This window comes from Phocoena sinus, chromosome 19, assembly GCF_008692025.1.
Source record: "Phocoena sinus isolate mPhoSin1 chromosome 19, mPhoSin1.pri, whole genome shotgun sequence".
NCBI classification, from domain to species: Eukaryota; Metazoa; Chordata; class Mammalia; order Artiodactyla; family Phocoenidae; genus Phocoena; species Phocoena sinus.
The window spans coordinates 29,796,651-29,813,162 of NC_045781.1; positions in this window are offsets into that span (position 1 = coordinate 29,796,651).

A 16,512-nucleotide genomic window follows, 5' to 3' on the forward strand; every position below is an offset into this window, starting at 1 on the left:
CACCCAGGGTTTACCAAAACCTTTGGACAATAGGTTCACATATCTCATCTTTGAGGGGGAGAGATGGTTTTTGTCAGTTGCTTTGTATTCTAGCTGCTCATGTAAACCATCGACTGATGAAATAAACACTTTAGTAGTAAATACAACCAGCAGATCCTTGCCCCACACACGGCTGGTTGGTCCAGCACCACTTTTATCCATTGTACATGGACTTAAGCAGCACAGCAAGATGAGGTGACAAGCTTCCTCCTGCAGGGGGCGCTGTGAATGCCTGCAGCAGTGGATAAAGCTTCAGCTCATATCTTCCAGAAACACAGACTTGTCAGCTCCCTCCTCTAACCTATTCCAGGTCCCTTCAAAACACACAAATTTAAATCACTTCGTCCAAATTAGGGTTTTTTATTTCTGTTTTAGTTTTTTATACTTATTGGGCATAACCAAAGACATTTCCCTCCAGCCTGCTGGGACTCAACTGCCAATGGCTGCTTCCACTCTGAGTTGACTGGGTTCCCCCTGCTGCACCCCCAATGCCAGATACAGAAATGGGAGGGCAGCTCATCTCTAATGGGTTCGATTCAGGGAAACATTTAACTCCCAGAGACTGACCCTCGTGTTCAATAAACACTCAGAGAAGATGCACAATGGTGATGATGAATAAAAACAGCACATAAAGAAACAACCTTCTTCAGAGACTAGGTCAGAATCATTCCCTGTGTTTAATCTGTTAAGTATCTTTTACACAGGACACACCAACTGGCTTTCAAGGGTCACCTCTCAAACCCTAAAGGATAAGCACAGAAAAGAGACTAATGAAAATAATGATGATGATCAAAAAACCAAATATTTTATTGAGCATTTACTTTCTGCCAGTTACTATTTAAGTATTTTACATTTATTAACTCATTTAATTTTCATAATAACTCTACAAGGTGGTACTATCCCCACTGATGCAAAGATTTAGAAAACTTGGGACTTCCCTGGTGGTCCAGTGGTTAAGACTCCACGCTACCAATGCAGTGGGCCCAGGTTCGATCCCTGGTCAGCACATGCCGCAACTAGGAGCCCACATGCCGCAACTAAGAGCCCACGTGCCACAACTAAAGATCCTGCATGCCTCAATGAAGATCCCGTGTGCCGCAACCAAGACCCGGTGCAGCCAAATAAATAAATAATTTTTTTTTTAAAAAAGGAAAAAGGTTTAGAAAACTGAAACACAGAAAGGTTCGTTCTTCAGCTGAAGGTCACCCACTTACTAGGGAGCAGTGTTGGTTTCTAATCGGGAAGGCAACTCCAGAGGCTACCTGCCTGACAGCCATGCTGCACCACCTTTTAAGTCATCAACCAATGAAATACATTTTAATAGTAAATAAAACCTGCAGCTCCTCACCCCGTAACTGATTAGTCCATCATCACTTTTACCCATTATATGGACTTCACCACAACAAGATGGGGATATACACAGTTTAAAGCTGGAGAGACTGGGAGCCAGGGTATGGGTGTGGACTGCCCAGAGCCACAAGAGGTAGCAGGGAGAGACTAGGGTCCAGCACAGCTAATTCTCAGTGTAATGCCCTTGACCCTGCCTGTCAGCTACCCAGGTACTCACCAGAGCAGCCTCCGGATCATGGTCCCGTCACCTTGACAGCAAATACCTAAATCTCTGTTCTCTGCTCTCAGAGAGTCATCCTCAGGAAGCTTTCCAGTTTACAATCCTTTCCCTTCCTTTGGTTTCATTGTCACCACTAATGAAAAAATCATTATAATGTTAAAGAACCATGCTTCATTTATTATATGTTACAAAAACAGGGCCTCAGGGTAGCCTGGGCACGTGAAAGATGAGAGGGCTCAGTTCATGATCTGTGTCTTTCCAAAGCACATCCCAGATCTTTTCATTTTATTTTCCAAAGCCTTCAATGGCTCCCCAGTGCTTACAGAACAAAGTCCTAGATCCTAGAACCAACCCTAACTTTTCACTCCTTTCCAATCCCCTCCAAGCACCTTTATCTTCAAGCCAAACCTCACACAAACTGTTCTGCCTTTGGTTCTTTGCTTGTACTTTTCCCTCTACCTGCAAGGCTGTTGCACTGCGTAACTCCAAGAGGCCCGCTTTCATCAGAGGCAATGTGACTAGCATCTATTGGACTTGGGCAGTGCACAGCCTGCACAGCTACACCTGACCACCTGCCCATCTGGATCATATATACCGCCATACCCATTTCCTTCTATCTAAAGCAGGATTTCTCTATTTGCAAATGATATGACTGATAGCAGCTAATATACAAAATATATAAACAGCTCATATGACTCAATATCAAGAAAAAAATCAACTGGATTGAAAAATGGGCAGAAGACCTGAATAGACAATTTTCTGAAGAAGACATACAGATAGCCAACAGGCACATGAAAAGATTCTCTACATTGCTAGTTATTAGAGAAAGGCAAATCCAAATCCCAATGAGATATCACCTCACACCTGTCAGAATTGCTATCATCAAAAAGACCACAAATAACAAATATTGGAAAAGATATAGAGAAAAGGGAACCCTAGTTCACTGTGGGTGGGAATGTAAATTGGTGCAGCCACTATGGAGAACAGTATGGAGGTTCCTCAGAAAACTAAAAATAGAGCTGCCATATGACCCAGCAATTCCACTCCTGGCTATATATCTGAAGAAAATGAAAACACAAATTCTAAAAGATACACGTGCCACAATGTTCATAGCAGCATAATTTACAATTGCCAAGATATGGAAGCAACCTAAGTGTCCCTCAACAGATGAACGGATAAAGAAGACGTGATATATATACATATATATGTGTGTGTGTGTGTGTGCATATATATATGCAGTAGAATATTACTCAGTCATTAAAAAGAATGAGATTTTGCCATTTACAGCAACATGGATGGACCTGTGGACCTGGAGGGTCTTATGCTTTTGGAAGTAAGTCGCACAGAGAAAAGACACATAGGGGTTACCAGAGGGGAGAGGGGAAGGGGGAGGGGAAAGTAGGGATAGGGGATTACTATGTATACAATAAATAAGCTACAAGGATATATTGTCCAGCACAGGGAATATAGCCAATATTTTATAATAACTTTAAATGGAGTAAAATCTATAAAAATATTGAATCACTATGTTGTATACCTGAAACAAATATAATATTGTAACTCAACTCTACTTTAATAAAAAATTTTAAGAAAACAAAATCACGACACAAAAAATAAAAATAAAGCAGGATTTCTCAATAGCAGAGCCATGGACATTTAAATCAGGTCATTCTGTGCTGTGGAGAACTGTCCTGTATACTGTATGATGTTCAGCTACATCCCTGACACCCCGTCCTCCCAGGTGTGACAACTGAAAATGCTTCCAGCCATCGTCATGGGTCCCATCGAAGGCAAAATCGTCTCTGGTTTGAGAGCCACTGCTCTAAAATCTTACCCACATTTGAAGCTTTACCCTCAAAGCCACATACCCCACAAAGCTGAGCGTATATTCACTTGCCAGGGAATATACGGGGAACTGTGCCCTCTGTTCCAGCATAACGCCCTGAGCCCTTTCTTCTTCATACCTATTTCCACCCAGCATGTAATCTCCTTTGGATCATGGTTTCCAATTGCATATGCCTCAAGGACTTACATATGATAGAAGTTCGGCAAACATTTATCAAATGACTGAGGGCATTGGACAAAATAGTTTGCCGTGAATCCCTCCCAGTAGGAAGGCAAGTTTTAAACATGCCCTGTGTCAGCTGCTTTACCGATCACATAAAAGAGCAGCCTGTTACTAGGTTTGATGCAATAGAAACCTAATATTTTACCTGAAACCCTGATTTATGTGCAACCACTCTACTCCTTACTAAAAGAGAACTTGTTTTAGCAAATGGGTCCAGATTTAGTCCATTAGCTTAAAATAAGTGCAAAACTCTAGGGTTTGGTGAAATCACACAATAAAATATCATTAAGCGCTATAGCCTGTCAAGGCAGACGGCAGGTTTGAGTTGAAAGTCAGAAGACCGTCTGAAGTGAAGCAAGCGCATGGTGGATGCGATGGGGGGGGGGCAGCTGGCTTTCATCTGGGGGAGGTCGTCAGAGGACCCTCGTGTCTGTGATGTAAATGAAGAACAGAGGCCTCAACAATCTAACTGTCATCCACAGAGATGCTTCGACGGGCACGGCCACAAGCCCTGGCCCTTCACTCCATCTGGGCAGTTCCTGGTCTGCATTTATGAGATGGGACCGTGGAGCCGGAAGATGAAAGAACGGGGTCAGGCCCCTGGGAGCTGGAAAGGTCCTGCCAGTGTGCCAGGCTGAGGGCTGATGGGCAGCTGGTGTCCCGGGAACAAGATGGGGGCCACCAACCCTTCTGATGGTCCCTGGGTGTGCAGATCGGACTCTCCAGATGAAAGAAACTGGACGCCATTCCCTGTTGCTTCTGGCTGTGGGAGCTAGGAGTAGCCATTGGTCTCTTCCTCCTCTCTCTTCTCTCTCTGTCTCTGTTGATCTCTCCACCTCTCCTACTCCATCTCTCTCTGCCTCTGTCCCATTCTTTGTAGGAGTATCTCTCTTCCTCTCTCCCTGTAGACTGTCTCTGTCTCTCCATGTCTCCATCTTGGTCTCTGTCTCTCCTTCTCTGAGTCTCTCCTTCTCTGTCTCTCTGTTTGTCTCCATCTCTATCTCCTTCTCCTCCATGTCTCTCTGACTGTATGTCTCTTCGTCTTCCCATCCCTCTCTCTTTTCTCCCTCTCTCTGTGTCTCTTGTCTGCTTCTCTGTCTGTCCTTCTTAATCCCATGCTTTTGTTACTTCTCTCTTCTTCATTTTTCTGTTTCGTTCTCTCTCTTAGCCCCAGCGAATCAACCCCCAATGAACTATTTCCCTGGGGATTCCCCCAACATGTTCCCCAAGATACTAGCAGCACAGGGGAGTCAAACGTCCAGCTCAAGATTTGTAACATTTTGTGGCTGGCAGTCATGGGCTATGGCATCTCTCCATCTGACGCCTTCACTCTGTGCATCTTCTTTCTTTACCAGCTGAATACGTGCAGGCAGTGGTCTTAATGTCTTCCCTGCCACAGTCTAGAGCATGGTCAACAGATTCACTCGGGTGCCCCTATTCCTCTGGCAGAGAGCACCAATCGCTCTTTCCCACGTAGCTCCTTCTGAAGAAACTTCTCCAGGCAGCTCCAGCCAAGATCGGAACAAATACAGGAGACACAGGAGACAGGATGGGTGTGCCATCCCAGACATAGACAGTAAAGGGCTCAAACTCATCCAGAAGTAGCTCACCCATAGTTGGCATGGAATAATCACAAGGGCAGCCATCCTGAGCACTTGACGTAGAGCTACGTGCTTTACATATGTTGCCTCAAGTAGTGTTCATGATCTGTTATTGGTCCTATTCCCCAAATTTAAAAACTGAGGCTCAAAGAGAAAATATAACTCTCCCAAGGTCACCCAGGCAGCAAGTCACCTAGCTGGGACACAACCCCAGGGCTATCTGACTCTGAGCACCAAATGGGGGGGGGGGGCTGTTCTTCCTCTCATTTCAGCAAAAAGACTCTAATCAATTCCATTTATTAAGTACCTACCATATGCCAATCCCTATGCTCAGCATTTTATATGCATCATCTTGTTTCCAATTCATAATCCCATAAAGTAGCTACTATGCCTATCACCTCCCACTGAACAGATAAGGAAACTAAAGTCCAGAGAGGTTAGTTCACTGGCCCAAGGTCACACAGCCAGTTAAGCAACAGAGCTAGGGTAACGGGCTGCAAGCAAATTAATAGATTCCAACTGGCGTCTCTAAATTTATATTTCCGCCTCTGCCGAGGTCCCTACCACTGCAAGTAATCCTGAAAATTCGTCATGAAGCTTTCAAAACAATTTATGCAAACAAACCTCAAGTGGGGCTATTTGTATTGGCAGCCCATTTCACTTAACCACCCACAACAAGGAACAGATGGCCGAAGCGCTGGAATCGCCTGCAAAGAAAGCAGGAGAGGCAAAGGCATCAGAAGCCGTCTTCCTTCCCCCATGCCTGCCCAGCTCTGTGACGATTACAGGCTTGTTCTTGTTTATGTCTTTGATTCCGTTGTTATTTTATGTACTTGTGAAACCGACCCGGCATTTCACGAGACAAGTTTGTTCAAAGACCATTTGCCAACCATCTTTGGTTACCAGGAGCCTGGCTTTCGATGCTGAACTTGGAGTCCTTTCCTGATTGAGCCTCCTGGAAAGGGGCACAGCAGGAAGTAGAAACAGCCTGTAGATACTGGATTAGAGACTGGCAAAACCTTCAAGACAAACATTTGGACAGTCTTAGTTACCTGCCTTTTTTTTTCACCTGTGTTTCAACTGGGCATTTGCCACTCTGAGGATGAGTCCTACGCTGGGAAGCAGATCCTGGACTCAAATGTGTCCTTCACCAGCTGTGTTGACGTGACACAAGTTGTCTAAACCCTCTGAGGCACCTGCCAACTCATGAATTAGGCTACCCACACCTCCTTGCCAGGGCTTTTGTGATATTTAAATGATATTTGAATGACGCATATATATGAGTGATTTGTCCATCATAAAATGCTATTCAATCCCAATTGTCTTAATCCATAATAGTCAGGTGGCTGCCTCCAACACAGGCCAGTTAATCAACCAGTAAATATTGTTACACATGTATTTTTTTTTCAAGATACTGTGTAATGGGTCTGGAAAAGATTCAAAGAAAATTAAGTCATGGTCTCCATCCCAGAGGGAATGTTTCTAGGACTGTGGTAGATGATACTTTCCAAAGATTGCTGCAACAGTACCTCCCACCCCAAATGCTCTTACAGTGTGTCTGTGACATTCCTCACTGAGAGGTGGGGTCTACGTTTCTCCCCCCTGAATCTGAGCAGGCTTGGGACTTAAAGCAGTGATATGTGACATCCAGGCAAGCTCATAGTAGGCCGTAGCTTCTGCTTGGTTCCCTTGCGGCATTTGCCTTTGGAGCCCTGAGCTGTCATGTAAGAGGTCTGATGCCATCAGGATGGGAGGAAGCCCAGTCCACATGGAGAGGCCGTGTGTAGGTGTTTCAGCCAACAGGCAGCATCAAATGTCAGCCATGGGACTTCCCTGGTGGCGCAGTGGTTAAGAATCCGCCTGCCAATGCAGGGGACATGGGTTCACGCCCTGGTCCGGGAAGATCCCACATGCTGCGGAGCAACTAAACCCCTGCGCCACAACTACTGAGCCTGTGCTCTAGACCCTGCGAGCCACAGCTACTGAGCCCTCATGCCACAACTACTGAAGCCCGTGCGCCTAGAGCCCGTGCTCTGCGACAAGAGAAGCCAACTGCAATGAGAAGCCCCGCGCACCACAACGAAGAGTAGCCCCCACTCGCCTCAACTAGAGGAAAGGCCTGTGTGCAGCAGCGAAGACCCAACACAACCAAAAATAAATAAATAAATAATTTTTTTTAAAATGCCAGTCATATGAGTAAAGACAGTTCCATGTGATTCCTGTCCCAGCCATCAAGTCACTTCTACCCTTGGGGGGTCTTCCAGAAGAGACCCCAGACATCTTGGTGCAGACACAAACCAATCTCAGTTCTGTCATTGCCTAATTCCTGACACCAAAACTCCATAAACATAATATGATGATTGCATTTGGTGCTAATTTCGGAGTATTTGCAGCAATAGATTACCAGAACAAGAACACAAAATGAGATAGATATACACATGAAAAGTTCACTGAACATATACGTGGAGAGACTTCCCTGGTGGTCCAGTGGCTAAGACTCCACGATCCCAATGCAGGGGGCCCAGGTTCGATCCCTGGTCAGGGAACTAGGTCTTACATGCTGAAACTAAGAGCCCACATGGTGCAAATATACCCGGCGCAGCCTTAAAAAAAGAAAATGTGCATGGATATGTAGCACAGAGGGTCGTCAGGACAGGAGTTGAGAGGAGGGAAGAAACGTGTGCACTGGAGGTCAGGAAATATTTTTGAGGCAGTAAAGCAAAAGTTAAGCCTTAATTAAATGGGCATTATTTGGATAGGGGGGGCACAAGGTGAAGGGAGTTCACTTATTAATAAAAGAACCCATAACTCAATATGTCTATAGCGATTATAGTAATAATAATTATAGTAACAGCTAATGATGTGGGTGATAATTTAAAATACTTACCAATTATTGTTTTTCTCTGGTATTTCCTGTTACCCCATGACCCCTTCGTACCTTTTCAAGCAGCTCCACCATATGGCATCCGTTGCCTCCAGGAAAGGATGTGAAAGCAAAAGCAGAGAAAAAGGTATTCCTGAGCCGAGTGCCTGGGCCTCCGAATCTCCTTAGTAAAGACATGACAAGGGGAGCCATGTTTCCGGTGGGACAGCAGAAGAAAGAGGTGTGTCAACCAATGGGCAAGAATATTATGACTAATTTCAAATCTTTCTCTGTGGTGATTTCTTAGTGTCAGAGCTATAGGGACAAGTAGATTATTTAAATGAAGCTCTAGATGAGATTGAAGAGAAACCTGAAGTCCTGGAAGGAAAAAGGATGATGACAGCTTAGCATCTTCTTCCACCGTCTGAAGGGCCCCCTTTAACATATTGCAAAGCCAGCTCTGCCCTGGAGTGGGCCCCATGGAGGCTCAGTCATCGAAAAAGCAGATACATTTCAATGCCATGTACTGTTTTAGAGTGGTAGGCACCTTTTCTGCTAATGTCCTAGGCGTCTCTTTGTTTCCATCTATGCCAAGAGATTATGAGCTAAGGAAGCTGCAGCTATAATATGACTGAGGCAGCGAACATTTCCCAGCTCTGACTTCACATACTCCCACCATCCTTCACAGCCATGGCGGGGACCAACAGGTCAGCAAGGCCTGGGAACGGAGAATGAAGCAGGGTCTCAGTTCAGGGATTACAACTGTTCCTGGGGATTTTGGTTGCAACTTTAACACCAAACTAATTAATTCTCTGAAAGATCTCAGATGTAAATCCCTTAGGAAATCTTATTAACCCTTCTTAGGATCATACTAGTTCTGAAACTTGGGAGGAAATATCAGACACAATCCAAGTAATACTGAATTGTGAATGTGTCGTCTTTATACAAAGGGCTCACTACCCTTTCATCCATCTAACCATCCAACCATTTATCTATCCATCCATCCACCCATCCAACCATCCAACCATCCATCCATCCAACCATTCCTCTGTCCATCCAAACATCCAACCATTTATCCAACATCCATCCATCCATCCATCCACTCAGTGAACAATAAGCACATTCTAAGTTACATTCCCGTAGAGGCGGGGGAAAGTTGGACATCCATCATATAATCGCACAAATTTGTAATTACAAACCGATATATTGAAAGGAAGGTACATGTGGACATAAGAGCAATTAGAAGGAATCTGGTCTAGTGTGGAGGGTGTTACGAGTGTTCACCCTGCCTGGGCATTCGAGAGATTAACTTCCCAACCCAATGGGACATGTGATTGGTTCTGGCCAAAAACACAGGTAAAATGAAATGACCCACTGGAACACCTCTCCATGATTCTCCAGCCTCTTGTTCCCCTTTGAGGCAAACGCGTTGAGGGGTAGAGCCACAAGATGGAAAATAACTTAGGGTCACACATGGAGGAACAGGGCTCTGAAGAGTTGCCTGGATCTGCAAATGACCTGACATGATTGAGAAATAAACTTTAGCCGTGATGGCCCACTGAGATTTTGAGGTTGGTTGTTAACGCAGCATAGCCTAACTAAAACCCCTAGGGCGGGACGGGGCAGGGGGTCGAGTAAGACTTCTCAAGGGAGTGGTAATTCATTTGAAGTTTCCAGGATGAGTAGCGTTTACCGTACAAGAGAAAAGTAGATCTGCTGCTTGGAGTCATCCACAGTCTCTCTCTTGGTCTCCTGTGACCCAGGGCCGGTCTCTGCACTGGCTGATACCAGGTAAGAGAGCACAGTCCACAGAAGTGAGCCCTGCAGGCCTCGTCCCAAAGGCTGACAAAATTAGCCCATGGCTGGGGAGTGTTTGGAAAAGGGAGACACTCCGTTCTCCAATGAGACCTAATCTGACCACCAGCAAGACATTAAAAACTGAAGCTTTCAGGAAAAAAGAAGGTGGCGTGGCTGCAGTAGCTCAAAGCATGGTCTAGATTCCACACCATCTGGGTTCAAATCCTGACTGATCACTGACTAGCTGGGTAACCCTGGGCAAGCTCCGCCATCTCTCTATCCTTAATTCCTCTTCTGTTAGATGTGGATAATAACAGTAGCTACCATCTAGAGTTTTTTTTACTTAAGTTTACTTGGTTACTCAAGTTAATGTTTGGAAAGGACTTAGTAAGTGCTGTGTACATGGTACACAGTAACTCTTGTGTGCGGATCTGATAAATAAATAACATAGGAGAGAGAGAACAGATGGCAAGCCAGCCTGGGGCTCCAATGGCCCTTTCTCCAGTCTGGGGAAACAATGGGCCCGAGGGTAAGCCAGCCCTGTAACTCTGGCCACTGCTCCATCACCCACTGAGGTCCTGAGAGCAGACAATTTAGATCAGTACATATTCCCTTCTCTGGGAGAAGACTGAGGAGACAGGAGGGAAGAACTTCTCCCACCTATAAGCAAAAGACCTTTAGCATAGAATAACATTAAAAGGGACCTTAAAGTTCAGCTACTACAGGCATCCTCCCTGTGCTTGCACACCTCCAGTGACAGGGAATTCACTACTTATGGGTCAGCTCATTCCTCACTTGTGCACCAGTTTTTCCCACTGGTTTCTGCCATTGGGTTTAACTCTGCCTTCCAGGAGATGGAGGGTGCTCTATCTATACGCCACTAGCAAGGAAGGAATGCTCAGAGAGTTAGCCAGGGGCCAGAGCTGAGAGAAGAGGCCATGATGAAAGACTGGGATGCTAGTATCATATAATGCGAGGCATGGGGATATTGGAAGAAACAGCAATCTCATGAGTTTCTCTTCTAAACGGATCTCTCTCCCGGTGGCTGTGCAAAGGGCTGCAGGGAGCGAGGGTGGAAAGCAGGGGACCAGGTGCTCAATTACAGCTCATTAATTAATATTGAACACCTCGGAAAGACTTGCCTGCGGCAATGGCCAGTGATACAAAGACTTCTCAGTGGGGCTTCCTCAGACCCTGAGTCACTTCTCTCAAAGTTCTAATTACACTGTGCTCTAATTATCTGCTTACTTGTCTGTACTCCCTCAGAACAGAGCTCCCCAGATGCAAGGCCTAGGTCTTATTCACCGCTGTAGCTCACCACCCACGCTGTGCCCAGGATAGCCCCTGGCACATGGTAGTTTCTGGAACAACTTAACACTAGCTGTTCTGTGGTTGTTGATGCCACTGACCTCAGGAGTATAAGAGCAGGTTTTCATTACAGCTGGAAGGATAGAAGTTAGACAATAAGCAACCTTTTCCAACAGTGAGGAATATGTTAGCGGCTCGAAAGCAACCTACCTGAAGATTGGAGGTGACAGTACAAGTTATCATCTGAATCGGGACCCACTTGTGCTGGGGACAGAAGCTAAGTAAACAAGTGGGACGTCAAGACCGCAGGTCTAGTTCCAGGTGTTAACTGCGACTATCCTGGACAAACCAGGATGGCGATCACCCTACTGAAGACTTACCATGATTTTCTGCTCCTTAATCCATTTTTTGGCTTGAAATAATTCTGTTCCTGCCATCAGCAAACTTCCACCAACAATCCCCTGACTCTAAAAGCTCCAGGTCTTTCCCCTTCTCTGTCTGCATCCATCTCACTGGGCAAGATCCGTTCACTTGCCTCTCTTTTCCCCAGATGTGTCCTTTATCCTGTTTCTCCCAGGGGCACCCTCATCTGGGCCTCTACTACCTTTCACTTGGACAACCACAGCACGTGATTAACAAGCAGTTGTATTCGTAGCTGTGAGGATCAGTTTTATGTGTCAACTTGACTGGGCCATGGGGTACCCAGATATTTGATCGAACGTGAATCTGAATGTGTCTGTGAGGGTGTTTCTGGGCAAATTGATAGACTGAGTAAAGCAGATTGCCCTTCCAAGTCTGGGTGGACCTCATCAGATCCGTTGAAGGCCTGGATAGAACAAAAAGGCTGACCCTCCCATGGGTAAGGGGAATTTCTTCCCGCCCATATTCAGGCTCAGTCATTGGTTCTTTCCAGCCTTTGGGCTTTAACAGAAACATCACCTCTTCCTGGGTCTCCAGCCTGCTGGCCTTCAGACCAGAACTTACACCATCAGCTCTCCTGGGTCTCCAGCTACCAGCTGTAGATCTTGGGCCTTGTCACCCCTCACGATCGTGTGAGCCAATTCCTTATAATAGATCTCTTTATATATGTATTCTATTGGTTCTATTTCTCTAGAGAACCCTGACTAACACAACAGCTACGTCCTAGGACCTAGCGCAATACTTGGTACTTAGCACTCAATTAATGCTGACGGAATGTGGGACCAGATTTAGATGTTTTTGAGACTCTGAGACTTGTAAAGACAGTGGAGTCCCCAACTTTATATGTAATTCAAATTAATAATAAGAATAAGACACAGGGGGGCTTCCCTGGTGGCGCAGTGGTTGAGAGTCCGCCTGCCGATGCAGGGGACGTGGGTTCGTGCCCCAGTCCAGGAAGATCCCACGTGCCATGGAGCGGCTGGGCCCGTGAGCCATGGCCGCTGAGCCTGTGCGTCCGGAGCCTGTGCTCCGCGATGGGAGAGGCCACAACAGTAAGAGGCCTGTGTACCGCAAAAAAAAAAAAAAAAGAAGAAGAAGAAGACACAAAATGTATATGTGTGCTAAAATTTTTTAAAAGCATATTTCTAAATTTTCAGTTTATGAGATTCAGGAAAAGTCTATTGAAGCTGAACCTTGGAGTGAGGGAGTTCCCCTACTTGCTGGTGCCCAAACACGCTTAGTCTACAACTGGGTGATCTCACACTGGTCGAATGAATGAATATAAGAATGAATGAAGGCGCACACAAGAGTCTGGGGTAATAAAGAGAACTGACCCGTAAATCACACTTTACTATTCTTTCACCTCTCTTAATTTCAGCATTAGCCTGATTCCAGTGGGGTTTTTTTTGTTGTTGTTTTTTGTTTTTTGAGGTACTGGTTACTTGATACTCACCCTTTCATTCCCGTGATACAGCAGTTTAATCTAATTAACTTCTGGATATGAGTCCTTCCCAACTCACCACCTGACCCGGAAACTCGAGCTCGCAGCTGGACCCCTCTGCGATGCTCAGTGCAGATTTCCCCACATGGCAGCCTCCCCACATAAGGGAGGACAGTCTCCAGTGACACTTAGAAACGGCAGAGAGCTGCCTCTTCCCTGCCCCCAAATCAAGCCACTTCGGCTTTGCCATCTCTTTGTTCTGGCTCCACCACCGTGAGACAACTGACATGTCTCTCAGGAATTTCTCTCTCACACCTGCAGTGAAGCCAGAGAGGGTACCCAGATCTCCACTGCAGGCACTGCACCCCTACAGGGCACCTGCTCTGTACCAGCCACCATCTAGCAATTTTCCTCTAAGGACCCAGGGCTGATAATGGCACCTATCTTTATTTCTGCCCTTTGGGGGCATTCATTACCACAGATGACAGAAACCCCCTGGTCACTCAGTCATTCTTCGTTGTTAAAAAAAAAAAAAGAAAAAAGATGGAGCAAAACCCAGCCCAATTCTCTGTCTTTTGAATCAGCTCAGAGAGAGCCAAAAAGACACTCTTCCCAGTTAGGCTGATGTGTACAAGACCCAAAGGCTGTGAAATGGGTGAAGTTTCCCCTGGTGATTTTGATTTTTGTTACTTGGGTCTTTTCCTAGGATGTTCTGAGTACTTTCTGTGTATCAGGCACTCCGTGGAGCCACTTAACCTTATGCCTTCTATGAGGCAGACAATGCAGGGTAGTGGTTAAGGGCTGTCCTGGCTCAGACCCCAGCATTTGCTTGTTGTGCAACATTCTGTAAGTCACTTAACTTCTCTAAGCCTCAGCTTCTCTATCTGCAAAATGAGGATGGTAATAAATAGTGATCTGTTCCATGGGCTGTTGTGAGGACTAAATCACTTCATTCCAGCAAAGTGATTAAAATCAGTCCTGGCCCTTAGTAAGAACTCAACGTGCCTAAGCTCCGATTGTCCCATTTTACACATAAGGAAGTGTAAGAGGCTCAGGGAGGGTGGGCCAGTTTCTCAAGGTCACAAAGCTACGAACTGAAATAATCCAGATCCCATCCCAGGCCTGCCTGATTTGCTCATAATTGCTGCTCCTCCAAGATTTAACAAATACAGAGGGAGCCTTGCCTTGGGTAATTCAAGGTCTGCTAGATCAAAAAGGAATAACAGGGCTTCCCTGGTGGTGCAGTGGATTAAGAATCTGCCTGCCAATGCAGGGGACACGGGTTCAAGCCCTGCTCAGGGAAGATCCCACATGCCGCAGAGCAACTAAGCCCGTGTGCCACAACTACTGAGCCTGCGCTCTACAGCCCATGAACCACAACTACTGAGCCCATGCGCCACATCTACTGAGCCCACGCACCACATCTACTGAAGCCCAAGAACTCTAGAGCCTGTGCTCTGCAGCAAGAGAGGCCCACGCACCACAATGAAGAGTAGCCCCCACTCGCCGCAACTAGAGAAAGCCTACGCGCAGCAACAAAGACCCAACACAGCCAAAAATAATAAATAAATATAAATAAATAAATTTAAAAGAAAAAGGAATAACAGATCTAACATGGCACAACATTAGACTGCCCTGACGGCTCATCTTCTACATGACCATTTGCTAGAAACGAATATCCTTCCAAGAATTCACTCCTTGACTTTCAAACATCTTTCTCCAGGTGATTATGTTTGCTTCTTCACTCGGCATGGGATTTAAGCCCTGATCTCTACTTGTCCCTTTTTCAATATAAAGTTACACATGATGTCTTTCGAAGTCTTCAGTCACCTGGAATTCCATTCATGTTAGGGCTGGAGGAGACCCAGTCACAGCCCCTCATTCACTCACGAGGAAACTGAGGCACAGAGAAGGCAAGGGCCTTGGAAAAGGACCCCCAGCCTCGTAACAGGCAGGACCAAGGCTAGAACCCAGGACGCAGGCCTGAGTCCACATGGACTCTTGGTGCTGAGATGCTAAAGCACATTTGCCACCTAATTTCATCCACGACGTTCCCCAGGATTGCGGCAGGTGCTGCAGAACAGGGAGCCTCAAACATGAAGCAGAGGGTGTCAGTTCGCCTCCCAGGCAATCATTCAACATTAACGCAGAACGACCAGGAGCCACATCTTACCAGAGACGCACCAAAGCAAGAATTGATTTCCCACGTGAGTGGATCAGCTGGGCTCGGCTGCTTCACGCTGTAGCACAGGCTGAGATCTACTCCTCCTGGGCTCATCCTGGGGCCCCAGCCATAGGGAAGCGACTTCCTGGAAAGCTTGATGATGGCCAAGTGCTTACTTAAGGCTTTGGCTTAAGCTAGCTCACAGGCATTCTTGCCCCGATCTCACTGGCTAAAGCAAGTCACATGACCAAAGCCAAAGTGAAGATCTGGGGCATTATACCTCTAGTAGGAAAAACTAAAAAAGAAATCTTACAACAGGAGCTAGGGAATTAGCTCATGTGGTAGAGCACTTGCTTAGCATGTGAGAGGTAGCAGTATTGATGCCCGCATTCTCCACACAAGAGAATATAAAATTCTCCAGTTCAATTTTATAAAGGGGGATCACCTGTCATGGTCACTTTGCCCTAAAAAATCACTTGACAAAGGGTATAGGTACAGAGAGGGGTAAAGAATTGGGACAATAATTCGATCTACCACAATAGTCAAGAGAAGAGAGAGTCCAAGGGTCATGGACCCTGACGTTAGGCAACTATGAGTACAAATCCTTTACCCTGTCCCTTATCAGCTATGAAACTTGAGCAAGCCACTGAGCCTCTGTTTCCCCATCTTTAAAATGGACATAGTAATAGCACTTACCTGGTAGAGCACTAGGGAGCATTAAATGAGGTAATGCATGGAAAGAGCTTACAGTAGTATGTGACACAGAGTTTATGATCAGAAAGTACCGATCCTTTTTTCTCTTGTGGGACCACAGTTACTCAGAAGAGACACACTCAGGGTTTAGTAAATGTTGGCAGAGGAAGAAACCCTTGAACAACTCAGATTTAGACTTCCACCAATGCCTCGCTAAGTCAGTTAGGATGCATTTGGCTACAAACCTCTCGGGGCACAGAGTGCCCTCCTCAAGCAACAAGGTGGGGTGGGCCTGCGAAGCTGCACAATGAAGATCCCCCATGAGCTAATCCTGGGCCAGCAAGGGAGGCTTCACCCCGCAGGTGAAAGGGGCTCCCAAGAAAACGTACCTGCTCCATGGCACAGGAGACAGGAAGTCTAAACCCAGCTGGGCTGCTTGCTCTCCGCCAGGTATGCTCCAGCCTCTCAGAGCTGGCTTCCATGTGCAAAGGTCCCACTCATGATACCTGTGAAGATCACATGAGTAACTTGGCAGGAGCTATAAAAAC